Source organism: Ursus maritimus, unplaced genomic scaffold (assembly GCF_017311325.1).
Source record: "Ursus maritimus isolate PB19 unplaced genomic scaffold, ASM1731132v1 scaffold_3, whole genome shotgun sequence".
NCBI lineage: Eukaryota > Metazoa > Chordata > Mammalia > Carnivora > Ursidae > Ursus > Ursus maritimus.
Genome location: NW_024425563.1, coordinates 14504386 through 14518644, shown reverse-complemented (window position 1 = coordinate 14518644; position 14259 = coordinate 14504386).

Genomic DNA, 14259 nt, shown 5'->3' with positions numbered 1-14259 from the left:
ATTTAACATAACTGAGGTACATGGGCCACAGAGGGAAAGAGAAATTTTTTTTTTTTAAAGATTTTATTTATTTGACAGAGAAGCAGCCAGCCAGCGGGAGAGGGAACACAAGCAGGGGGAGTGGGAGAGAAAGAAGCAGCCTCCCAGCGGAGGAGCCTGATGTGGGGCTCGATCCCAGCACTCTGGGATCACGCCCTGAGCCGAAGGCAGACGCTTAACTGAGCCACCCAGGCGTCCCAAAGAAATTAATTTTAAGTCGCAAATTTACATCTAAAAGGAACACCAAGTTTACTAAGCTGTGTATCATTAACTGAAGGTTTTCTGCCATATTTAGTTCCACACACTCCAGTTTATGCAGAGTTCAGTCTGAGACCCATCTCCCTCAGTGGCTCATTTTCTTTTACTCTTGGATTCTGAGAAATTTTTTATCTCCTTTGGCTTTAGCACTTTGCAGTGTGGAGTAAGATCAAACAGGTTAAGCTGGTAGATACAAGAAGACAGTGACCAAACTCCAACAAAACAGTGGAAAATGTTTTAGCATTGTTTAAATGAAGTTTACTACCTCTCTGCCTAATCGTATAAATGCTTATTACCTGTTAATGCAGTTCTGATTCATAGGGCAGTACAGGCTGCAGGATCATCAACAGGTCAGCAGTGGCCAGTGAAGGACATCACCATCTGGGACTGGTCTGCCATGTTAGATCACTTCAGCTACCTGGCTCTAAGTCTCATTTTAAAAATCCTTTTAGAACAATTCTGTTGTTTAGGTACTTATAGTATTTGGACTTTGGGATAAACAATCTATTTTTTTTTAAGGATTTTATTTATTTATTCGACAGAGAGAGAGACAGCCAGCGAGAGAGGGAACACAAGCAGGGGGAGTGGGAGAGGAAGAAGCAGGCTCCCAGTGGAGGAGCCTGATGTGGGGCTCGATCCCAAGACTCCGGGATCACACCCTGAGCTGAAGGCAGATGCTTGACGACTGCGCCACCCAGGCGCCCCAACAATCTACATTTTTAATCATCACCCTTAAGCCAGGGCAGCTACTCTTAATTTAGAATAACCCTAAAGTCTTATCTGTAAGAAGGTGGAAGAGGGGTCAGTACCATATCCTCTATACTGAGAGGGACCTTAAGACCAAAGGTGATCCAGGGCATTGTGCAGCTGTCTTCTACCCCTGTTTTCTAAGCTGTGTTTTCTGCAGCTAGCTGGACCTTAATCCCCATTATTTTGTGTAGCAAGGGGCATGATGGTGAGGTCACAGTTTACCTACAGTGGCAGCACCTGGTATGGAGGGGAAGGTGGCAGCAGAGGACCCTAGGCCTGCCTCATCCCACAAATACAACTATCCAGTCATCCTCAAATGCCCCAGAAATCAACGTCAAGACTGGCCGAACGAACTCCACCGCTGAAACCAAAGGTGGGAAGCATAGAGATGGAGTTGGCGGAGAAACCTGGCTGCTGCAGAGAGGAGGGAGCCCTGGTCATAGAGAAAGCTGAGAGGAGCACACAGGGGAACACAAAAGGAGAACGTTTCCTCATAGCCATTGGTTTGCAAAGTGAGAGGAGCTGAATTTGAATTCTTGCAACCTGTGGGACTTAGAGCCAGAAGTTTTACGTGTTAGCTGGCTGGGCTCCTAGAGAGTCCCGTCTGGAGGCATCGCAGCTGCTCTCAGAAAGAAGGCAGGCAAACAACCTGGGGACAGACAGCGTGGAAAACAGCAGAGTGCCGGCAGAACCCAGGGGGAGAGATTGTTCTATCTTCTCCGAGCGTGACCAGAGGCAGCATTCAGGGGATAACCTCTCCGAGAACAAAGCAGCTGGCCCGCCCTTGCCCTCCCACGCCCCTCTGCATGAACAGAGAGCCACCTGCAGGAACTGGCTGCCTAACTTGCTTACAGTAAGCCACGCACCCCCGTGCTTCCGTAGAACTTCCCTTCTCAGTCAAGCCCGCTTTCGTCCCTAGAGTGGTGAGCCCCCTCACCCAGAACACCAGCACAAAGCCCTGCCCATACCACGTCTCCCGACCAGTGCCTCATTTCTAGTGAAGGTGATGACAAGGTTCATGGCACAGGCAGATCAAAGCCCACCTAACTGAAACTCACCAGCTAAAACACGGAGGCCAGGGACCAAACACTGCCCACAGCCAGCAAGGAGAGCTTCTCCAGATGAAGGGCCTGAAGGATAGAGAAGCCAGAACACAATAGCAGAAAACGCAGCACACATGGAGACACTCCCTGAAGCACCAGGCCCTGGGCACTACATGGCCTCTTCTTCATAAGGCCATTACTTTAAGGAGCAGGGGACCTAATTGGCTAACCCACAGAAGCAGGCAAAATGAGAAGGCAGATCAGTTTATCCCAAATGAAAGAGCAAGATAAGGCTGTGACCAGACATCTAAGTGAAACAGAAGTAACCTGCCTGATGGAGAATTTAAAGCAGTGATTGTAAGGATAGTCATGGGGCTTGAGAAACAAATGGAAGACATCAGTGAGACCCTTACCACAGAAATAGTTTAAAAAAAAAAAAAAGGACAATAAATGATAATAGAAGCATGCACGACGCAATGAACAGCAGGCTGGAAGAAGCAGAGCAAGGAATTAGTGACTTCAAGTAACAAAGTAATCAAGCGGAAAGAAAAATTATACAAAACGAAAACAGACTTAGGGAACTCATTGACTCCATCAGAGTAATAACATTCATATTCTAGGAGTCCCAGAAGAAGAGAGACAAAGGGGACACAAAATTTATTTGAAGCAGTAGCTGGAAACTTCCTAGTCTGGGGAAGGAAACAGACATCCAGATGCAGGAGACACAGAGAATACCCATCAAAATCAACAAAAGCAGGCCAACACCAGCACAGATTGTAATTGAATTTACAAATTATAGTCCTAAGAATCTTAAAAAGCACTAAACACAAAATAAGACCATTACTTATATACGGGAAAACCCATAAGGCTATTGGCAAATTTTTCATGAGAAACTCTGCAAGCCAGAAGAGACTGGCATGATCTATTCAAAATGCTGAAAGGGAAGAATGTGCAGCCATTAATACTCTACCCAGCAAAGCTAACCTTCAAAATAAAGAGTTCTCTCCCAGACAAAAATTAAGTTTCGTGACCACTAAACCAGCCTGCAAGAAATATTAAAGGAGAAATAGAGACAGAAAGTCACAGTATGGAAGTAGGAATCAAATGCAGTAAAAATGACTTTCTATTAAAAAAATCCTTCAAGGAACTTGCAAAATGTGACAACATATACCTAAAATCCGTGGGGAGGGGAGTCAAGAATGGGTTCAAACTTAAGCAGCCATCACTTTAATACAGACTGCTATATGCAGAAGTTATATGCAAACCTAATGGTATCCACAAATCAAAATACAAATATGCAAAGAACAAAGAAATTCAAATCGCTTAAGAAAACCAGCAAGCCATGAAAGAAAAAGGATCAGAAAAAAATCCCCACAAACCACCACAAAACAGTAAAATGACAGTAAATGCTTGTCACTGTTTTGAATAGAAATGGACTAAATGCTCTAAATAGAAGACTTAGGGTGACAGAGTGGATTAAAAAACAACAACAAAAACCCATCTGTGTGTTACTTATGAGAGACTCATTTAAAAAAAAACTTTTAAGATTTTACTATTTAAAATTATTTTTTTTTTAAGATTTTGAAGTAATCTCTACTCCAGCATTGGGCTTGAACTCAAGTGTACACGCAACATTCTTTAGGGCACATCACCCATTAGCCCACAAAACAAGCCTCAACAAATTCAAGAAGATCAAAGTCCTACCATGCACTTTTTCTGACCACAACATTATGAAATTGGAAGTCAACCACAAGAAAAAAATCTGGAAAGACCACAAACACATGAAGGTTACCTGGATGCTACTAAACAACGAAGGGGGGGGAGAAGGGACAATGATTGGGTCAACCAGGAAATAAAAGAGTACATGGAAACCAATGAAAATTAAAACAACCACGGTTCAAAACCTTTGGGATGCAGCAAAGTGGTCTAAAAGGGAAGTATACAGCAATACAGGCCTACCTCAAGAAGCAAGAAAGATCTCAACCTAAACTTACACCCAAAGGAGCTAGAAAAAGAACAAACAAAACCAAAAACCAGCAGAAGGAAGGAAATAATAAAGATGAGAGCAGAAATAAGGATACAGAAACAAAAAAAAACCAGAACAAATCTGTAAAACCAGGACCTGGTTCTTTGAGAACAACAAAATTGATAAACCTCTAGACAGACTTAAAAAGGACCCAAATAAAATCATGAAAGAGAAATAACCAACACCACAGAAATACAACAATCCTAAGAGAATACAGTGAAAAACTATATGCCAACAACCTAGAAAAAAATGGATAAATTTCTAGAAACATCAACTACCAAAATGGAAACAGGAGAAAGGTAGAAAACTTGAACAGACTAATAACCAGCAAAGAAACGGAATCAGTGATCAACTCCCAACAGACAAAAGTCCAGGGTCAGATGGCTTCATAGGTAAATTCCACCAAACACTTTACAGAAGAGTTAATACTCTTCTCAAACTATTTCTAAAAATAGAAAAGGAAAAACTTCTACATTCATTCTATGAGGCCAGCATTACCCTGATAGGAAACCAGATAAAGACACCACTGAAAAAAAGAGCTACTACAGGCTAATATCCTTAATGAACATATATACAAAAGTCCTCAATACCAGCAAACCGAATCCAACAATTTATTTTAAAAATGATCATAATCAAGTGGGATTTATTCCTGGCTTGTAAGGATGGTTCAATATTCGCAGATCAACATGATAGACCACATTAATAAAGGGTTAAGAACCATACGATCATTTCAATTGATGCAGAAAAAGCATTTGACAAAGTACCAACCTCCATTCATGATAACAGCCCTGAACAAAGTAGGTTTATGAAGTGCACATATGAAAAACCCACAGCGAATAACATTCTCAATAGGGAAAAACGGGCAGCCTTTTCTCTTTGGTCAGGAACAAGGCAGGGATGTCCGCTCCCACCACTTTATTCAACATAGTACTGGAAGTCCTAGCCACAGCTGTCAGACAACAAAAAGAAATAAATGGCATCCACATCAGTAAGGAAGAAGTCACAAATTTTCACTCTTTGCAGATGACATGATCCTCTATGCGGAAAACCCGAAAGACTCCACTGAAAAACTGCTAGGACTGATAAATGAATTCAGTAAAGTCTCAGGACACAAAAATCAATGTACAGAAATCTGTTTCATTTCTGTAAACTAACAAAAGAAGCAGAAAGAGAGGGGCGCCTGGGTGGCACAGCGGTTAAGCGTCTGCCTTCGGCTCAGGGCGTGATCCCGGCGTTATGGGATTGAGCCCCACATCAGGCTCCTCCGCTGTGAGCCTGCTTCTTCCTCTCCCACTCCCCCTGCTTGTGTTCCCTCTCTCGCTGGCTGTCTCTATCGCTGTCGAATAAATAAAATCTTAAAAAAAAAAAAAAACCAGAAGGAGAAGGAATTACTCCCATTTTAGTTGCACCAAAAATAGTAAGATACCTATGAATGAACCTAACCAAAGAAGTGAAAAGACCTGTACTCCAAAAACTCTAAAATACTGATTAAACAAATTGAGGCTAACACAAAGAAATGGAAGGACATTCTGTGCTTACAGATTGGAACAAATTTTGTTAAAATGTCTACACTATCCAAAGCAATCTACACATTTAATGCAATCCCTATCAAAATACCAACAGCATTTTTCACAAAACTAAAACAGCGCCGAAATTTGTATGGAACCACAAAATAGACAAAACAATCATGAGAAGAACAATGCTGGAAGCATCACAATTCTGGACCTTGAGTTTTGTTTTGTTTTTAAAGATGTTATTTATTTGTGAGAGCAAAAGTGGGACTCGCTGTTGAGCAGAGAGTCCGATACGGGGCTTGACCCCAGGACTCTGGAACCATGAGCTGGGTTGAGGGCAGACGCTTAACCCCACTGAGCCACCCAGGCACCCCTGGACTTCGAGTTGTATTAGAAAGCTGTAGTAATCAAAACAGTATGGTACTGGCATAAAAACAGACACATAGATCAATGCAACAGAATAGAAAACCCAGAAATAAACCCACAATCATATAGTCAGTTAGCCTTCGTCAAAGGAGGCAAGAATATCCAATGAGGAAAAGACCCTCTCTACAACAAATGATGTTGGGAAAACTGGACCACTTTCTTAACATCTTACACGAAAACTCAAAATGGATTAAAGACCTAAATGTGAGACCTGAAACCATAAAAGGCCTAGAAGAGAGCATAGGCAGTAACTGCTCTGACACTGGCCATAGCAGTGTTTTTCTAGATAGGTCTCCTGAGGCAAAGAAAAACAAAAGCAAAAAATAAGCTATTGCGACTACATCAAAACTGAAAGCATCTGCACAGCCAAGGGAACAGAACAAAAAGAACCTACTGAAGGGGAGAAGGTATTTGCAAATGACATAAGGGATTAGTATCCAAAATTAATAATTTATTTAACACCCCCAAAATAAATAATCCAATTTAAAAATGGGCAGAAGACACAAACAGGCACATCTCTAAAGATGGCCAACAGACATATGAAAAGATGTTGAACATCACTCATTGTGAAGGAAATGCAAGTCACAACTACAAGGTGATATCCCCTCACACCTGTCAGAATGGCTAAAGTTAACAACACAGTAAATAAGTATTGACAAGGGTGTGGAGAAAAAGGAACCCTCTTGCACTGTTGGTAGGAATGCAAACTGATGCACTGTGGAAAACAGTATTGATATTCCTCAAGAAGTTAAAAATAGAACTATCCTAGGATCCAGCAATCACAATACTGGGTATTTTCCCAAAGAATACAAGAATAGTAATTCAGATGGATACGTGCATCCAGTGCTTCTAGGAGCATTATTTACAACGGCCAAATTATGGAAACAGCCCAAGTGTCGATTGATTGATGAATGGATAAAGATGTGGTCTAATGGAATATTACTCAGCCATAAAAAATAATGAAATCTTGCCACTTGCAACAACATGGATGGATTCAGAGTATACTACTAAGTGAATATTAAATCCGTCCAGGACAAGTATCATATGATTTCACTCATGTAGAATTTAAGAAACAAAATAAGCAAAGGGAAAAGGCAGGGAGGCAAACCAAGAAACAAACTCTTAACTGTAGAGAACAAGCTAATGGTTACCAGAAGGGAGGTGGGTATGGGGGTTTAAATAGGTGATGGGGTTAGAGAATACACTTGTGAGGCACACCAGGTGATGTATGGAAGTGTTGAATCAGTATATTATACACCTGAAACTAATACTGTGTTATCTGGACTATTAAGATTTATTTATTTATTTTAGAGAGTGAGCAGGGAGGGAGAGGCAGATGGAGAGGGAGAATCTTAAGAAGACTCCATGCTGAGCACAGAGCCCCACACAGGGCTTGACTTCACAACCCTGAGATCACCACCTGAGCCGAAACCAAGAGTCAGAGGCCTATCACCCAGGCACCCCTGGAATAATAATAATAATTTATTATTATTTTACAGATTTACTTATTTTAGAGACAGTGCAAGCAGTGGGGAGGGGGAGAGGGACAGAAAGAATCTCAAGCCAACTCCACCCTGAGCACAGAGCCCAGTGCAGGACTTCATCTCACGACCCTGAGATAATGACCTGAGCCGAAACCTAGAGTCAAACACTCAACCAAGTGAGCCACCCAGGATGATGCCCAGGAACGTGACTGACTGACCTGGCCCTTGAATCCTGTTGGTACTTACCGCCCATCCTAGTGACTTAGTACATAGCTGCTTGAGAACGAGGCTCAGTCAGCACAGGTTCCCGTCATCTGTCATCTACGTAGTGAAAGCACCGGCTGCTCTGGCAGGAGGCGTCTCTAGGGCTCCAGGGAGCCAGCAGCTGTGGGGTACAGATTCCCGTTCTGCGTGACCCGCGAGGCTAGATTTCTCCACTCAGCTACACAGCCAATTCACCTGTCGTCATGAGAGTCCGGTCAGAAATGGGGGAAATCTGCGGGAGAAAACGTTGGGGAGGAAGCCTGCTGATGTAGGTAGAGACTAATTTGTGCCTCATAACCATCAATAGCCTTATTTCTCCCCAAATTTCGAAGGGTTTCCCTAGATCGGTGTGTATTCAGCCGCACTATCAGAGCTGGTAGGGTCTGTTAGGGGGAGACCAGGAACTGGTTAATTCAACCCGGGCCTCTGGCCGACCCTGTTGCAGGCACTAGAGGACGCTGGCCTCACGCTCCCTAGGGATGGGGGGTTGGCGGAGGGGCAGTTGGTGACACACGTGGCTATGTTGAGCCTGCCTTCTGGTAAACTACTTCCCCTTAGGCAATGCCTTCCGGAGGCCTCGCAAGACTGAACTGGGTTGTATTTTTCCTTGGGGTCCCGTATATTAGATCTTGCCACAGTTGTTCACAAGCAACCTTGATGGCACCCCTCTCCACCATTTTGTCGTGGGCAGGGTCCTTTTGTTTTCACCCTGTTTCCTTTATGGGGGATTCTGTCAGTTTCACTTGAGTCAGTCACCACGGGGCTGCTGGAGAAAAGCGCTGACGACCCATGGCGGCCAGGACAGACGCTGAAGTCCCGCACCCTGCCCCTGGCCCCTGGCACTGCCTGGGAGACAGTCTCCACACCGGAGGAAAAGTCTCCCCGGGCCTCTGAACGCCGGCCGTAAAGGGCAGGCTGCGCTCGCAGTTCGCGTGTAACTTCTCGTGGTTCCTTCTGTAGAGGCCGGCTTAGCTCAGTGCTAGCATTTATCCAACCAGATTAGCCAAGAGCCTGCCGTCCCCACCCGTGCCTGCGGCGTGGAATCCTCGTGGCAAGGCGCGTGGGGCGGTGACGAAGGCCTTTGTTTTACGTGGCAAACCCACGTAACAGAGTACCGGCGCCCCGGTGTCCCACGGCCTACCCCCAAGCTGCCGCCCCCGCTCAGCCCTTCGGCTTCCCCGCCGTCTCCGCACGCTTAACAACTCCTTGGGCGTCCGAAATGCTCCGCACAGCTGGCCAGGTCTCCCCGCGTGGTCCGGCGGGCCCGCGTGGGGCTCTGAACCAGCAGCCGGCCCCCGCCCAGCCCTCCCCAGACAGCCGGCTCTCCCCCAGCGCAGACCCTTCACCCAAGCTTGTTTCGTCTTCGGTATGCTGCCGACGACCCCGATTGTTCACAGGTGGAGGAGGGGCACTAACACACCCTCCAGCCTCGGAAGTCCCCTCTAGACCCGACAACGAAGCAAGCCACCGAGTTTGAGGCCGGTTGACTTACCGACACGGACGGCGTGCGGAGCACCGTGCAGCCCCCCGCCGCTCCCGCTCTCTGCGCCGGGCTGCCCGCGGCCGTGCGGACCTTAATCCCCGGCTCTGATGGGGCGCCGCGCATGCCGGTGAGGGCCCGGGGTAGTTACCGAAGTGGGGCCACCTGTGCGCCAGACGGGAGAACAAGATGGAGGGCCAAAGATGGCGCCGGTGTCGTCTGCACTCCTACTCGATCTTTCTCCTCTACAATTACCGGCAACTGTAGTAGAGGGTAGAAGTTTAGTCAAATTTGCAAAAGCCTCTGGTCCTCTGGGGACATCGTGCTGCTTCCCTCGTTGAGGCCTTTGTTCTACTGTCATCAAGCATTTCCCCCAAAGCTGAAACTTGAGGAAGGAAATCCTCCATTTCTAAGTAGACTTGTGTTTTTTTTTCAACAAGACTTTCTTACTCCTCTGATAACCCTAAAACTAAGGTTTACTTTTATCATTTCCAAGTTCCTGTTTTTTCTCTCCATGTCTCATTTTAAGAGTCTGCTTTCATAAACTGTTTAACAAGAGCTTTCAGCGTTATCCCACTGAGCCAGAGCCAAGTGTGCACTGCAGTTTCAATGCTTCTGTCAATCATTGTGATAGTTTGTCATTCAGTGTGACAAATGTGATTTGTCATTCAGTGTGGTACCTTGTGAAATGACAGTTGTAAGTAATGGCCCATTTTCATTATGGTAAGTTTTTGTAAACGCTGGTGACAGTTTGAGCAATCAGAATACTTGATCGGGTTTTTAACATTAAAAATCCAAGTAAATATTATATATTTAAAAAAATGTATACATATCCAAAATGGATATTCAGCTGGTGTGTGCTGGCGTGGGACTGTTCAAGCACTGAAACGTGCCCCTCCAACTGGAAACGGGCTGCTGTCGTGACCTTGAATGACTCCCCCCAACCCACGCCCATCCTCACTTCTCACAGTTGACGTCTGGCACAGCGGAGCGTCTTCAGAACCCGGGTCCACCACAACATGCATACTGGCTCAAATGCTCTGAGAAACATTCTTATCTGTTTTTCCCATCTGTAAAAACAAGGCTATTTACATCATGATTTTATTATATCTTGACTATGGATGATATTTAGAATCTCCCAGAGTATGAGAAAGGCAACACAAAGTTGCCCTCTGTTTTCCTTTCCAGTTCTTGTTCTAACTTGAAAACAAAACAAAACAAAAAACCCCTCAGCTTCAGGGGAGTTAGGAAAGGCAGGAGACGGCCGAGAGCACAGGGTTCTCATGGCAGAGGCCAGGCAGGAGGAGCCAACCAGGCAGGGCCCACCAGTAGAGGGGAGAAGGGGCCTCAGGTGAGGAGGCCTTGTGGGGTACTAGCACCAGCAAAAAAGGATGTTCTGGGTTTATAAGTACTTATAGAGATCAGACCAAACTGATGGCCAGCACAGCTGGGCTTTGGCTGAAAGCAAGACACTCAGCCTCAGAGTGGGCTCTCCGTCAAGGGTCCAGCAAGACAAGGCCACCTAGGAGAAGCCCAAGGCTGGAACCAGCACCAGGCTCCTCCGATCCTGCTTTGGAAGAGTGGCTCTCCAGGTCCCAAATCGGCACACTCCTGCGGCTGGATACTACTGACCGCCTGCAACGTAACACTTACCTCAGGTGGGCTTCAGCACTGTCCCTGCTGGCTCCTGACTGAGTTCCTGTGACTGCTCCAGCCGTAGGTTAGCACCTACGCCTTACATCCGGATGAAGAGAAACCATTCCATTTTGGGTCTCAAAGAGCAAGGCATCTTTTCCCAGAAGCCTTGGGTACGCTTTTTCTCCCCTCTCTGTGACCCAGACTGGGGGAACTGAAGCCAGCCGGGCAAGGGCATCCCTTGACCGGCGTAGGCCTGGGCTCTGGAACCCAACACTGGCCAGGGGTCTGGGACTGCAAGGCTGGCGGGATTGATTAGGTGTGTCGGGTGCCTCCCACACTATCCCCCCTGCACCCCCACCGCCAAGCTGGGGTCACTGCCAGACCACATGGGATGCTCCACAGTGGAGGGGGGAGAGGGGGGAGCAGATGAGGGAGAGACAACCCCAATGTCCCCGGGGATTCCTTTGCTGGAACACCCACTGTGGTGCTGGCAGCCAGACCAACTGCTGGGCCAGAGAACAGACCTTGCTTTCCGCATCCTCCCGTGAGCCTGGTACAGAGGCACAGCCAACGTGCAATAAATGCGGAACGAACGAAGTGCCTCAGTAACCACCGTGATTTCAGTGGGTTCATACCTCACTTTATCGTAGCACTACACCCACGTTACGGGGTAGGAGGCTTGGCCAAACCAACTGATCAATCAAAGTCACACTGGGGCACCTGGGGGGCTCAGTAGGTTAGGCGTCCGACTCTTGATCTCAGCTTGGGTCTTGGTCTTAGGGTGGTGAGTTCAAGCCCCATGTCAGGCTCCAGGCTGGGTGTGGAGCCTACTTAAAAAAAAAAATGTCACAACGAAGTGGACACCTTTTTGTTGGTGAGCCTGAGGCTCTTCCTGGCCTAACATGACGGGTATGTCCTGAGCTGGGAGAGGCAAGAGGGGATGAACGAACATCCCAAGAGGGAGGAGAAAAGGCCCAAACAGACGATGGTGGGATAGTATACGGCACTAGGTATAGTACTGTTCCATTTCTAAAACCCTTTTCATCATCTCATAGTCTCGTTTCACTTTGAAACTGCCTCTAAAACTGAGAATAACCGATGACAAGCCCATATGTATCCAAATTGGGATACATGCATTTAGTCCCCTGCATTTTTTGAGAAAATTTTGGTACAAATTGCTTGAAATCAGTGTTAAAAAATCTATTGAGTGATAAGAAGTACCCAGTGTTAGAACGTATTCCTGTCGAAAATGTTTGTACTGAATCTAAGCCTAAGTCCTGCAGCTTACAGGAAGCGAGAGAAATCTAGAATACTTGTCACTCTACAAGACAACTGGCCTTGTCTATTCAAAAAGTCAGTGTTTCAGAAAACAAGTTCTAGGTTTAAAGAGATTAAAGGGACAAGTAACAGTGCTGAGACCCTGACTGGATCTTCGCTTAAAATATATTAGTGGAACAACCAGGAATATTGGAACATGGATTGAATGTGAATTTAACAGTAATTTTATTAAGTGTAATAATGGTGGAATTACAATTACATAGAAAAACACGCCTATTTTTAGGAGACGCATGCCAAAGCATGTAGGAGTGAAGTGTTGAAGTCTACAACTTATTTTCTAATGGTTCAGCAAATTTATACACACACATAAAGAGCAAATCCACTCCATCCATGTTACGTTGTGAGATCTAGGTAGAGGGCATATAGCATTTTTTTCAATGCTCCATTTTGAAAATTTTCAAAGTTGAGGGATATCTTTAGAGTTTCCATTTAAATCATCACTTTAAAAATGTGCTGTCCTTCAGGCAGAGTTTTTCCAAATATGGTCTCTGACCATCAGTATGAGAATCACAAAAGAAAATAGAGGAATGGGCAATGAGCACATGAAAAGAACTTCAACGTCAGGCATCCAGAAAAGGCCAATCTGATTACAGACTCGTGGTATCACTGCAGTGCGCTGAAACTAATGTAACGTGTGTGTCGATGACAGTGGATGAAAACGAGTGCAAACAGCAACTACACTGAGCGAGCACTACACACCCACGAGAATGGCTACACCAAAGACGACTGGCAACACCGGGGCTGATGAAGATGTGGAGCGGCGGGAACTCGGATTGTGCTGGTGCGGGGATTGTAAAATGGTACAGCTACTTTGGAAAACGATTTGGCAGTTTTTTACAAACATATTCTTACCATACAACCTAGTAATCCTTCTCTTGGGTCCCAAGAGAAAGGAAAACCTACTTTCAAAGACTTGTATGCGAACGTTCATAGCAGCTGTGTTCATAACAGCCCAAACCTGGAGACGACTGTGATACCACCAACCTGAGCAGAGAAACCGGGCTCTGCCCCTGCAGAGCAAGCAGCCTGAGACCTGTGCAGCAACGCGAGCAAGTCTTTGAAAGCAAGAGTACATACTATATGCCTCCTTTGTCTATGAAATCCTAGGTTCAACTTCCCTGTAGAGACAGAACACAGATTCCCCTGCGACTGGAGGTCAGGGAGAATTGGCTGCAAAGGGACAGGAGGGAACTTTCTGGGGCCTGTGGGACATATTCTCTGTCTTGTTTGGCACTGGTGACATGGGCAGCTACGTTTGTCGGTAAGTACTCCCGAGATAGGCACATTTTCTTTTGGGCAAACTGTATCTCAATAAAGTTGATTTAAAATACATTTACACATCTTTTTTTCTTCACTTCATGGGCTCTTTTAGACAGGGTTTCTCAAAATGTGGTTACTGGACTATCTGCATCAGCATCACCAGGAAAGCTGGTAAAAATCTGACCCACTGAATCAGAATCTCAGGACAGGGTGGAGGAGGAGTTGAATATGCCTGACACTGGTGGCTCTTCCACCACTGGATGGCCATCTGAACGGACCTCAGAGGCTGCTGGACCGGCCCATGCCAGCAGCCAGTCCCCACAGCTCCGTGACCCCAGCCAGTGCTGGCAGCACCACAATGATGTGTGGCTCCCATGCACTAGCAGCTGGTGGTGCCTGGTGGGAAAAGAGACTAGAGAAATTACTCAGGAGGAATTCCATACAGACCAACCTGCTGCGTAATCTCCCAGCTTCAGTTTTGTAGAAAGGGAAAGACTCGCTCTGAAGGCCAGGCTGGAAACTGCGAGAAGGCCCGTCCGAGAAGGAAGTAATGACAGGCTGTAAGAAGGGGTGGCCATAGGACTCACTTCTGAAGCCAGCAATTCTCAAGCTGGGCTGTGCAGCAGAAGTTTGTGGATCTTTTTAAAAAATCTAATTCCTCTTTCAATCACAGTAGTACATTAATATGGGCTCTTAAAAAAAAAAAAAACAAACCCGTGAATATGGCTTTAGTAATACT